Source organism: Zonotrichia albicollis, chromosome 6, assembly GCF_047830755.1.
Source record: "Zonotrichia albicollis isolate bZonAlb1 chromosome 6, bZonAlb1.hap1, whole genome shotgun sequence".
Lineage (NCBI taxonomy): Eukaryota > Metazoa > Chordata > Aves > Passeriformes > Passerellidae > Zonotrichia > Zonotrichia albicollis.
The window spans coordinates 5,116,347-5,129,880 of record NC_133824.1 but is presented as its reverse complement, the minus strand read 5'-3'; the positions used below and the strand labels follow the sequence as shown (position 1 = coordinate 5,129,880).

General features: G+C 38.6%; 1 long non-coding RNA gene across 1 annotated transcript in view; it reads left to right on the top strand.

Annotated features, from left to right (window-relative positions):
* The window catches only part of LOC113458765 (uncharacterized), an 84,624-nt gene that overhangs the window by 8,007 nt on the left and 63,083 nt on the right, over positions 1-13,534 (top strand). Inside the window, exons 4-5 of the long non-coding RNA XR_003379312.2 lie at positions 37-86; positions 1,402-1,476. This is a non-coding gene — a long non-coding RNA (uncharacterized LOC113458765). The remainder of the gene's footprint in view (positions 1-36; positions 87-1,401; positions 1,477-13,534) is intronic.

Genomic DNA, 13,534 nt, shown 5'->3' with positions numbered 1-13,534 from the left:
GCTTTCTTCTGCTAAAATATCTTTTATTTCTGTCAGCTTGCTCCATCAGATCATCTCTTCTGTGCTGTCAAGAGGATTATAATGAGGTAGGTGGCATTAAGTGATACAGAATAGAAATTCACAATCAGTCTGGCAAAAGTACTCAGGTAGTGATGAAGGGTTACAGGGGTAGATAGTGAACCAACAAAACAGAGACTGTCATTATTGCATTTTCTGGTTATTGTTGCTGTATGTGATATTTTCCTCTTACCTTCCCTCTTGTGAAACATAAGGATTGTATTTGAGTATTCATGTTTATTTTGCTCAATAGACTTGTGGATCGAAGTGTTTCTTAGAGGAGAAAATTTGTTTATGGGGGAAGTCAGATTTTTATTTTGGTACTGTATATTGCTCCAGGATTTTGAGAGCTAATAACCTCTGCCCACATTCCTACTGGGAAAATGAAAATGATTGTCTGTTGCTATTGTCACAAGGTTGGATAAAATTATATTTTACATGGAATTTGCACTTTTGGGCCTTTTATTTCTACATAATATTTTGTGATTTTTGAGCTTAAAAAAGAGAAAAGAAGAAAACTGAGGAATAGAAGCATGCCTACAAAGTTCAGAACAGCCGCCTCAGAGCTCCCAGGACAAGCATGTTTTATGACACATAAAAATCTCATGGTAAACAGTAATTAAGAGGACTAATACTGTGTCAAACTCTTGAATGAACAGAAATGACTGTCTTTTGCAAATGAACTATTTTCAGAAGTGTGAAACTTGCCTTAAGTAATGCAGAAGACCACAGGTTAAGAGGGGAAATCTAGCAGGCAGCAAGAATTTCTTAGAGAAATTATCATATGTGGGATAAAAGTTTGTACGAAAGAAAGCAGGAAGGATGGATTGATGAAACTATTGAATTAAGAAAATGGATAAATTCTCATCCAGTCTAGCATACTTACCATATAGAAATGCTGATGTTTTCAGGCAATTCTGATGAAGACATTTTGCTGATCTGAATGCAAATTTGAGCATTTCAGACAGTTTTACGATATTAGAAGATGATAATTTTCAGAAGTGCTCAATGCTACTGCTATTTAAAATTCAATCAAATCCCTGATGTTTCAGTGTGGTAGTACCCAAGCCTCCAGCACTGTAATTTTTTTGAGACCCACTAATACACAGAACTAGATGACTGTTGTCTCCTGATAGTGTTTGCTGACCTGAGGCACTAATGCTTTTCTCAGGGGACAGTAGCACTCCTTGGTTAACAATGTCTTTGGTCTTTGCCTTTTCACCCTTGGAGGAGGGGTTGCTTATTAGCAAGTCCATGGGCCACAGTGACCATCCCAGATCCTTCTGGATGCAAATCTGATTTCGCCAGCAGTTTTCTGATGTAATCTGTCACCTTATTTTCCAGATGTCACCAATGTTCCTGGTTTGGTGTGTTCAGAGAGAAGAAACAGGCAAAACCCTGCTGAGTGCCTGAAGCCTGGTACATCTCTAAGACTCTGAGTGACACAGTCTCTAGCATGTCATCCTATTCAAAGACACAACCCTCACAAGAAAATGTTTGGAAAATTATATTTCCCACAGGAATGGAATGTATATCTCACATAAAATCCTGTACCACATCAAATTAGGCTGCTTCAGAGGAAGGCAAAGTACCTTCCTTCCTGTAGCAATTTTCTCCAGTTGAAGATATTCAGACCTTATGTCCTAGTAATCAATCAGGCTAATAATTTTACAATAAAATACAAGGTACTTTATCAAGTCAATTGCTACAAACAAGGAGGTGAAATATTTTCCCAAATGCTCCATAATATTTGCTGTGATTGGATTGTGGCAATAATGTATTTACAGTTACCTGTCTACTGCAGGATAAATTCAGAGCAAGCAAAGTCAGAATTTGACAAGAATACAGGATATCTGGTTAATGCATTTTTGCGTAGGTGAAAGTACAGACAGAAATAGTTATAAAAGCTAAAGTACTATTTCTCAGAGCAATGTAGATTTAATGCATGTAATAGATTATGTCAGGAAGACAGGTTCCTGTTTTGCTCTGACCGAAAATTGTTCAGACTAGACCTACTGACAAACTACAGCTGCAGAAATTTCATTTTCTGTTCATAAGGCCTTCTCTTTAATTGCAGGCTAAGAAGAAGCTTACTTTTTTCTGCTCTTTAGCTAGAACTTCCTATGCAGTACTGTGCTTAGCAGCAGTTCTTCCAGACTTTCCCGAGGTGCCTACAGTCAATGATGGATGAAATTGTCTCTGGGTAAAAGAAGAGGTGTATTACAGTTTATAAAATGGCATGGATTCTCATTAATTGCTTCCATGTCATCACTGTGCTCAGCATGGTTTTGATATGAACCTTGGTTCAAAGAAAGAAGAGGTGTAACTGTGAGTAACTTTATCTACTTCCATGAATTAGCAACTGTCTGTGCATCATGCCTTTTGACATTTATGCTTGTTCCACTGCCTGCCCAAGATGGTTTACCCAGTGGCTTCCCAGAAAGAACATTTAACAGTGCAGTGCAGTGTACCTCCACCTCTGTGCTCATTACACCTCTTTATAAGGCAAAGTTCCTCAGTGTTCTGTTCCTCAGGAAGCACTTTGGAGGCCAAACTTTTTCTCTCCCATGTTGGACATGGTTTAATCACTGCGTTTCTGCTACTAATACCTCTATTTTGGAATACCCAATTCACTGAATAATTGTAGAGCTATTTTTCCAGCTCATAGTAAAAGTACATTATACAATATTCTTAGCATAAAATAGCTTACAATCATCTTACATAGCCAAAGCAGATTGTTATTATGAAATTTCTTCAGAACCACTGCAGCTCAACAGCTTTTGGGTCCAAGCTCCACGGAAGTGATGCACAAAACTAGTCTTGGGATCAGGTCTGCAGGCTCTACTCTTGAAAGCAGAACTGTATCTTTATACCAATAAATTAACATCTCTACCACTGAGGCTGGCTGTCACAAAATAACTTTGTCCATTCTCGATCTTAGGCTTCAAAATAGAAAAGTTATTTTATACATTATAGCTTGGAATGTTTATTTGTCCATATTGATTCTCAGACTGTGTCCAGGATTTAGGCAAGGGCTAAACATCTAGAGTCAAAGCTGGGTCAGGCTATAATCTCATTGTAGTGGTTTAGATAATTGTGTTCCATTGCCTAGGAATGTTTCTTTATACTGTTCACTAACCTGGCTCTGTCTGCCAGGACAGTTATATTTCTCATAATCATTTATCAAAAAGCTGCAGGAGCTCAATTCTGTCACATTTCTGTTTCTTCTCCAATTTTCAGCTGTTTAAACTCAGCTAAGATAACAACCTTGCTATTACTGCTCTTCTATTTCACCAAAATATGCTGTTGCACCTGTTTCCATTATGTCTGCACCTTGAATAATTTAGGTGATCTCTCCATCCACTCGAGAGTCACAATGACATTGTGTTTTGGGGCTGTTTCCATTTTACTTTTACCCCTCTGGTTTCAGTTAACTTCAATGCAATATAATGGTTCAACTATTTTTTTCCCTGAGTTCAATGCAGAAAGTATTCCTCAGCAGCTGCTTCTTTTACCTAACCAGCATCCATCCATTCTATGCGGCTGATTTTCCAGAAATAACACCCCTTTCATTTTTTGTGATTTCTATTCCTCTTTCCCCACCTCCCCACCTGTATTTTTACACTTATCTGTTCTCCTTATTGCTTAGAACAAGTACAGTCTAAAATCAGTATGTTCTTCTTTTATTCCTTAGTGTATGGATTTGGAATTCTAACTTTAGATACCTAAGCTGGAATATTGTGTCACCACTATAAATACAGTCCATGCCTAGGAATAGGCTTGCACTAGGATTTACAAGTTTGTAATTACTGGTGATAAGTAAATCCCACAAAAACCTCATATGAATACTTCATTTTAAAAATTGCCATAAAGTTTATGAAGTAATTTTAATGTAAATTTCAGGAAGGCTATCTCAACTTTTTGAATGGAAAATGCATTACTTTATCTACAATGTAGTTTAAGAGTTAAGAAGCCCTGGAATGTATGCTGTGAGCTACACAGCACCATGACAGCAACCTTGTAAATCCTTACACAGCCCATAAAAAATACCATTTTTAATTAATCCTTATTAGGGATTAATTAAGATTAGGGACCAAATTTAGTGTTCAGTGTGTATTTACAGTCATTGCATTGGTCATTCAAGAATTTTGGCCATCTCAAAAACACGGCATCAAATGTTCCAAATAAAAATGTTTTCAGCTAGAAATCTGCCTTCGTTACAAGCTTTTGGCACCAGTAACATTGTATTTTGAGTTCTTCTGCATTTCTCATTTTGACTTCGAAAATACAAGTTTGAGGATTGAAATGGAAGGAATGTTTACTGGATAAGCTTTGCTTTTGCAAGGCAAAGGAGGAAGCAGTGAGGAATCGAGCAGGCAATGTTGGAAGGGACCTCAAAAGTTTATCTGGTCCAGCCTCTCACAGATGGGGAGCCTAGGTGAGATCATCTATCACCCAGTCCAATTACATCTTGAAAACCTCCAGTATCACTATGCCTAATGTAATTTTGCACAACTAGGCAAAAAATTTTACTTTTAAAAATTTTTCTCTAGTTTTTTCCAAGTTTTCTCTATTTAAAAAATTATTTTTAAAGTGGAAAATGAACTTTTATTTGTAACAAAACAAGTAGATTTTTATGAGTCTTGGATAACATTGACAGAAAAGGCATAATCTGCTTAAAGCTTCCACTCCAAAAGAAAAAAGAAAGAAAAATCATTCAACCAATGAACCAATGGGCATAAGCAAAAATATGATTAAATACTCTAACTAAGATGAGCACATTACACAAAGCAGAAGGAAACATAATAAATGGTACTTATCCTTGAGGTATAGAACCTGTGCCTTTAATTAAAGAAAGAGAGGACCTAAATGTATTTGTACATGATAAAATGAAAAGAAAGTGTAAAGGAAGGGGCAGGGAACAATGAAATTCTGCCTATTGTGCTTCTAATGCTGCTTTTGTTTAGCTCAGATACATTGGCATTTCCTGTTCTGCCTTCCTTCCTAAAAGATCAAAGTCCTGTAAGGAGTATATCCCTATAGGTTTCAAGAATTTTGCAGAGAAGGGGAAATTCTCGAGTTTGCCTGCATCCACTATACAGACATGTGAGAGAGCAGTTTCACCTATTGTGGAAACTCCTGGTTTTTTCAATCTCTTTTACTGCTAGTCATCAATAAACCAGAGGAAGCTGATAAGATATAGAATATTTTTAATATCCAGATCCTGACATCAAAATAGAGGGTTTGATTTTGGACCATTTTAGAGAATAGTTCTAATCAATTATTATGGTTAGTTTGGGCATTATACTGAAACTGAATGTGAGGAACCAAGGTGCTGGCAACAAGTCAAAGTTGAATGTAGCTATTTGTTATTTGATAAAATGAATGAATGGTTTCCAGCACAGCTTCTGAACTTCTTTTAAGAAAGGTCACTCACTCACTGCAAGGGAAATTGTCTTTCAATGAAGTCTTCTCCCAGCTGTGGCTTGATTTATGTCTTATTGCAAGTATTAACTGAAAATGAAGAAATAACATAATGCCATAAAGGTGTTATTGGAAAATGGAAAATAACATCACTTCTATTATTGCTGACATGAAGCCTAGCTGATCTGTGAATAAAAGTCTTGCAGAGGATCAAAAGCTCACATTGTGCTGTTGCCACCAAAGACAGGTCTCAAGAGAGCATCTCTCTTTGTGGCTACTTTATTTTCAGTGTTCTTGTAGAAAGTCTTTTGTGGCTCTAGGAAAAATGAAGCCTTGTTATTGACCTAAATAAAAGCTCACAGTTGTGAAGATGCTTTTGGCTACGAGATAAGCCCGAAACAGATTTGAAATAGGGAAGAGTGTTTGCCATGTGGTTAAATGAGAAGCCGTTCCAAGGCTTAGAAGGCAGAATGGGAGAGGGAAATGCAGGTGAAATAGAAATAAAGGATTAAATTCTGTAAACCGGAGGTGGCTTGGTAGGTAAGGTGGCCTTTTGAATTTTTATGTCCTTTCCACTGTTTAATGTGTGAGCATGGGAAAGCCAGTCAGTCTTTGGTTATCCTTTTCCAAGTGTGTAATTATCTCACAAAGACAAAGCCTTGCCAGGTAATAGAATGCCCAGGATCCACACAGGAGTTGTAGGAGCCCATGGGACATGAGCTGGAAGAGTTATGATACACTGAGAGCAGAGAACCAGGAAGGTGCTGAGAGAGGTTGTTCAGTATGAGAAGAATGAAACCCAAACACAAGTATATTCTCTGCTGCAGGCCATACACCATACCTTGCAAAAATGACTGCTATGATGTACCCAAACAGATTATTTTTTAAAATTAGAAAACGAGTATATCAGGGGCTTAAAATGCTGAAATATCATCTGAAATGGCCGATTTTCAGAGTTTGCTTTCTTAATTTCTTTTTTAAAGAGGCCGAATTGGAAAGAAACATCCCTATCAGTTTGAGGAAAATGCACTGTTTTGAGCAGTTTGGCATTTTTTCAGCCTTGTACCTGGGCAGTATGGTACCTGAAAACAATATGTACTGTAGAAGAGCAAATGTATTATCAGAACAAACTGTATCAGACAAACCTTTACTGTATTGTTACGAAAACATGCTCAGGCTTCACTCCCCACAGCACCTCTGTCAGTCAGCTGGTGTCATCCAGTGACTCTCAAACACATCAACTGAATAAAATGAATATTCTAATCACTGTTTGGAGATGTATACTCAGCCACTAATTCTTTATTGTACACTCATGTATTTTATTGAATTTCATTAGTCATAGTCCAAGCCATAGGTTTTTACTGAAGTTTCCCACTTGAAACTCAGAGTTTTTCATTCTAAAATGTGGAATATTTTGATTATTCATTTCTATTAAGGTAGGACAAAAAGCCTTACCTGTCAACTTTCTGTCCATGGGATCTCTACTAATTCTGTTTTATAGATGACACAAAATCTCTGGCGCTTTTTTATAGACTGCCTTGTAATTTGTTAGCCCAAGATTCTATTCAGCAATAACCATGATTATCAATGTCAGATCTGTCAGCAAACTGCTGTAAGAGAGTTTGAGTATCCCTAGAATTGCATGATCCTCTCTTTTTTCTCTGAAACACAAGGCAGAACAAAGGTACAAAATGAAAGGCCAACATGTAGCTTCTTGACTGACAATGAAGTACCATCAGTAAAGTAAAATTCCTTTAATTTGTGGATTTGGAAGAAAAGAAAGGAGCCCACCATGATTAAGATCACTGTCAAATACACAACTTATCTTTCTCCCACAATTTATTCAGAGGAAATTTTCAGTGTGTATGGGAATATGATTAAAACTGATGAAGAAGACTGGATCTATACTGAAAAATAGATTACTGACACTTAGCTTCAAACATGGATAATTCCTACACCCTGCTTGTACAGATGCTGACAGAGAATCTGACATGGAGCTGATGTCTATGCAGTCACAAAAGGAGATAAGAGACTGTAGTTGAGTGAATTTGACTTCTGAACTGGAATTCATCAGAAATAGTGACAGCATTTGAAAATTCTACCTGACTGAAGTTTTGCTTTACCAATCAAAAATTGAGGAAAGAGTTTCATGTACATGCTATGTACATGAATGACAAAACTGCTTGTCTTTATTCTCACTGTCTTCCTGACTAACAGTCACAGAGGAAGCAACTGTGGAGATGGAAGGAAAATATAATTTTCTGTATCATCTGTCCTTACACATCATGGGATTTTCTTATTTACTAGTACAGAAAGAATTTGAGAGCAAGGTCTTGTTTGCTAAGATATTAATTTAAACATCAGGGTAATCTAAACTGAAATTGTATGTTTGGATTTCATATATAAAATGATAACATGGGAAGAACTAGTGATAGGTTATTTAGATGGGGACTGGTTTTGCTTGTTCATTGTAAAATTTTTCCAAACATAGCCCAACATGTGCCTTGTTTGCATCTAAAAATTGTCAGGCTTTACTTTTACAAATTAAATGGATGTGTGGGTACATTAGCTTTGACATAACACCTAAAATCAGAAGGGACAAGTAATACTTTACACAGAATAAAAGTGGATCTAGCTGCTCAGATATCAAATTCTATGTTGAAATGAAAGATATTTGCAGTTCTATCTTGTGGGCCACATATTGTTGACTCAGAGATAAAAGAGAAGCTGTGTCAGTCCCAAGCAAAAAAGCTGAGTCTGTACACGAGTGGAACTATTTCTGTTTTGCACAGATTGACACAGAATGGCATTTGTAGTTTCTCTTTGTCGTAGAACTTGAGAGTTTTAAGAAGGAATTTTCCCACTAGAACCTATCCTGGCACTGGAAAAACAACCTTGCAGAAAACAGAACACTGTGCTGAACAAACAGATTCTGCGCTGGACTTTGTGTCACTGCAGTGAATGGCTTATATTTAACGTTATCCTTAAAGACATTGCTTTGACTTAACTGGGCCTTAGTTGTACTGGACAAAGGTAATGTAGATTTGTGACATTGGCTTCCAGTTCTTTGGTATGCAATCATTAAAAATGCTAAAATCACTCTGCAGGGGTAAGTTTCAAACCCTCATTATTACTAATAAAATTTTAAAAATACTATCTGGGGATGTTTTATGTAGAGATATATCTGCATAAATTTCAAGCTTTAATTTTGTGGGAAAGGCTTTCCATGGGTAAAGCCAATGGCTACAGCCTATAGAAAAACAGACTTTTCCCTTCCCTGCTAGAAACCTCTTCCTTCAAAAAGTACAGAGGGGAAAAGGGATATGAATGAAAAGGATCATAACATAAGCCTGAATTCAAGTTTGGGCGTTATTTTTGGTAATGTTTGGGAGGCCTCCCTGTTCAAAGAGCAAAGAAAGAATTTCAAGTGCAGAAAACCTTGTAAATCTAATAATGTTGACATTCTAGGCTATCTAATTAATGCCTCTTTATGCCTCGGCTGAATGGTCAACTTTAAGTTAAGCAAAAGATCAGGAGCTCCTGAAAAGCAAACATTTAGTCCTTCAGCAGGGAGCAGGAAGGGTAGGAGACATTTACACACCACAGGAGCCTTGCAAAGAGACGTCTATTCAGAGCTCTGTGCTGAGGGACTGCATTAGTGCTCTGTTTGCTGTGCATGGCTCAGAGCTACAGCAGCAGAGCCGGCTGGAGTGAGGAGGATGCTCTCCTGGGAGCAGGCAGGGCGAAGGCAGAGCACTCAGAAGGGGCTGGCAGCCAGCAGCACCAAGGCACATCACCACCACACTGTAGCAGCCTCAGCTGAGCTCTGTTGGCAGGCCGGAGCTGGCAGGCCTCAGCCATGAGGCAGAGTTTGCCCAAGACTGAAAGCAAGCAGCTGGCCTTCTTACCTTGGGTGAAATAAACAGGGGCAGGGGACCTTTCTGCTTTTTAATGCCTTTATTAAAAGTGATCAGCACTGGCAGGAGAACCGACGGGCCTTGCACTCATGCTGTCGAGTTCCCAGGAATGACTTGGAGAAGGAGGATGAGTGCAGCTTTGTCCACTGGTCTGTGGGCAGAGCTGGGGGTTCTGTCCACAGGAGAGCATCAGGAATTCACTTGTTCCCTTTTTTGGATTGCCCTCCAGAGTCCTGCCTCTAGCCGAGGTCCTCCTGGCTAAGGTGAGGGTCAAAGAAGGGTCTCAGCATCTCTGCAGGCTCTGGACTTTGTTCCTCACATCCAGACATCACTTTGATCTCTTAATTCTGTGTTGGCTCGTTGTTTTTGGGTCTTTTTGGTAGGTTTGGTGGGGTGGCTTTCCCATGGCATGCTGGCTCCGAGGTCATTTGCATGCCCTCCGATGTCCCCTCCTTTCACTGTCCAGAGGGGTCATCCACCTGGCAGCAGGCAGGGTGGTACTGACAAAAAGGGGAATTCCTAACAATAGGGGGTCAACAACCGACTCTTAACAGGTGATTACAACATGAAGTTAACAAAGAATTCTCCTCCACCAGCAACCAGCCCAACTTGCAACTCTGCAACCTTTTAAAAAAATGGGTAACCTTTTTTTACTCCTAACATTAGGTGTCCAGACTTCTCTCAGAGAAGTTCCCTAACAACCAGCTTTTTAGAATTTGGTTGCCCTCAATCCTTACTTTTAATGCTGTTCCTGTGTCCTCTAGGTTGAGGATGAATCCCACCTTTTGGGCTATGTAGGCTGGTGGTTAGTGGCATTACAGTTCTGAGGTGGATTGGCAGTTCTACAGCTGCAAAGTGTAGTGCTGAGATAGTCTCAAGAAAATGAAAATGAGTTTCTAGCCTAGAAAATTGCGTTTTCCTCAGGGGAACAAATGATTTTGGTTTTTGTTGCTGATTACAAAAGCAAGAAAATTTCTTTTAGAAATAGAAAAAGACCAGAAAGAAGGACTGCAGACATACCTCCAAATAACTTATTTTCATCCTACTTAGAGAAACATGGTAGTTGGGAGATGTGGGTTCATTTCCCTGTATCACCAAGGAGAACTCTCTGTCCTATACCCCACCAGAGCTGCAATGGAAGGGGAAAATTGTTCCTCCTTTCTCTAGAGATGCCAGCTCTCTTAGTAGAAGTGATGTTTTTAATTTAAACTGAATTGGAATATTTCCAGGGTAACTGCATCATTAGTTGAGGATGCTGTTTTCCATAAACAAATACAACAAGTTCCTCAGACTGAAAACAGTGCTATTCCCAGTGTAACCAGCTGTCCTCAAGAGTGCATGTTTGACACAAAGATTTCAGCTTGTTCATCTAAGCAATGGGAGAGCTGTACCAGTGAAAAGAAAATAATATCTGCCCTTTATCCCTTCCTCAGCAAAGAGGTGAGACAGGATGGAAGGTGGAGATGCAACCTGTGGATCAGGCTGTGAGGAGAAGCTGCCATGCAAACACTTGTGATGAGTTAACTGCTCCATCCAGGCATTCTTGGATGTGCAGGTGGGGAGAGGGGCTGCCAGCGCTTCTTACAGACCAGATGAAGAGTCTGGATTTTGCTGTTTGCAGCTGGAATGCTCCATGCTGGCTAATCCAGTGCTGCTTTCCCTTGGCTCAGAGCTGAGAGGTGCTGTAACCTGACTGGGTTGGTGGAATTTTCTTAGACTATTAATTCATACACAATTGGTTATAAAATGTCTAAGTGCAACTTATTGTTTTGTGGCTAGCAAAGTAAAAGAACTGTTGCTCTGAATTCTTGTATTTCCAACAGAGTATCTCTTAAACTACAAAATTAAAACAACATTGCTGGCACATGAGGGTTATTCTAATCAGCTGTTTAAAGGTTTCTGTTATTCACTGCTTCCCAGTAGAGGGGTCATTAAAACCTTGACACTTTAGTGTCTAATTAATTTATGCTTCCTTTTTCATTTAAGGCCGTGCATTTCAACACCAGCAGCAAGTGATAGGTTTGCCTTTACACAATATCATTAGAGAATAAATTGCACCATGTACTTTCCTTAGTCCTAATAGTCTGGAATCTTTGAGCTAAATTAACTTGACTGTAATTGCAGTGCTGTGGCAGAAACATTACAAAAACCAGAAGTTTTATATAGGCATTTATTTTGAAGAAAAAATCTGGATGTTTTATATCATTTTAAGGTTAAAAAAATGGTGGTGGCAGAATACAGATTTTAATCTTATGTACTGCAGCCTAAACAACATCTGCTTAAAGAGTAGAATTTGTTGGCTGGAAATCTTAATGGGCAAAACTGGTTCATTGGCTCTTCTGAAAGTTAATCAAGCTTTCATCTGTTTGTAATGAGAAGATAAGATTAACCTTTGGCTAAATGTTAGATACAATACTTATTAAACTCAATTTCAGGAAGAAAACATTCCTAAAACAAACTTTCATTTAGAAAGAATTCTGATAAACTTGAAAAATATCAACAGTTCTTTAACAATGATTTTAAATTTAGTATCAGTACCTTTTTTTGTCAGAATGCTTTTCAGTGCCTGAAATACTGCAGAAATTTAGCCAAGGCAGAATCTTAAAGTAATATGTTTGTACATGCTCAAGCAAGACCAGTTTTACTGGCTGATATGTCGAATTATTCCCTCATCATTGAGCTCATGCTACACCAAAAGTGTGAATTTGGTCTGCAGTAACTGTTCTGGACCAGGATAAGCATGGATATTAAAGCATGGACCAGGGAAGTTATCTGTCTTTTCCTCATCTTCTGCAGCATCTGTGCCCACGTCTGATGAAAGGGGAGGAGGAAGAATACCTGATGCAAATGCTGCATTGCAGAATGGAAAGATGGGGACAAGGATTCTGATAGAAGTCAGATGATGAAGAAATTAATGGGAGTAAATTGAAGTTGAGAAATTTAAAATGAAGAAGTAGATAGAGAGTGATTGCCTAAAGAATTAAGATCATGGACACAGCTAAGAATAACTAAGAAAGTGTAGTTTACACATGGAGCCAGTGGGCCAGGGTTTAACTGCTGATGAGAGAAGGCTGATGTAGGGAAGAGAATCTTGAAAAAAGGATTTGAAAGGTTTTGTAAATCAAAACAGGAAATATTGGTATATTAAAGTAAAATGTGCTGGCTTAGTCTACCATGTCTCATTTGAGCTATCAGAACCTGAAGACCATTTAGAATTTTATAGCCCTCTAGGTTCTGCTTTCATTGATTTCAGCCACATCTGCAGCATTCAAATATATCTGTAAAACCCTGCGGTGTCCATCTCGATACACACAAAATGAGGAATGTAGAGGTTCTCTGTTTCATGTGTTATGACACAGGCTTTAATTATATGAATATATATATTTATTTATACCAGAAAACATAGTTGTGTAACTACAAACAACTTCTGATAATTTCTGCTGGACTTGGTGGTTTTGGTGTTCATATAGGCATGTACAAATATGTTTATTCCTTGCATCAAAACCTTTTAATAACCAGTGTGGCTAAGTTAATCTGCCTTGCAATATAGCTGTACTGTGAATATAAATTATTAAAAGGCGTTTGCTCCTGAGCTGTTCTTGAATTAACCTCCCCTATTTACTTGGCCGTTATATGATCTCCACTACAGCACTGTGCTTCTGCTATATTTGTAGAAAAGGACTCTATCTACAGTACATAGCCAAAGAAGTAAATTCTGGATCTCATGTCAGAAGCTGCCTGCTGGAGCAGCCTGCCTTTCCTCCATGGTATACCCACAGAAGGGGCCAGGTTCTTCCTTCGAAACAAGAATTTCCTTCTGGCATGAGCAGGAATCATGGGATGAGAGAGCTCAGATCCCCAGAGGGAAGGGACTTGTTTTCCCCCTGCCTGAGCAAAAGCCAGGCATACCTGACAGCCTCTCAGTGGCACAGCAGAGAAGATAAGAGACTTTCTCTAATCAAGCCTTGATGCTAGTGTTTCTATTTTTGAGACAGGCTTATTCCAGTTCTTGAGGTTAAATCAAAACAAAGCTGGGGTTCTGTGCAGCTAAATGGATTATATTGTCACAACCTCCTGTTCTAGCAGCATAACTCCTTGAAAAGGTTTTCATTATTTGATCTGAGATAATGACATCA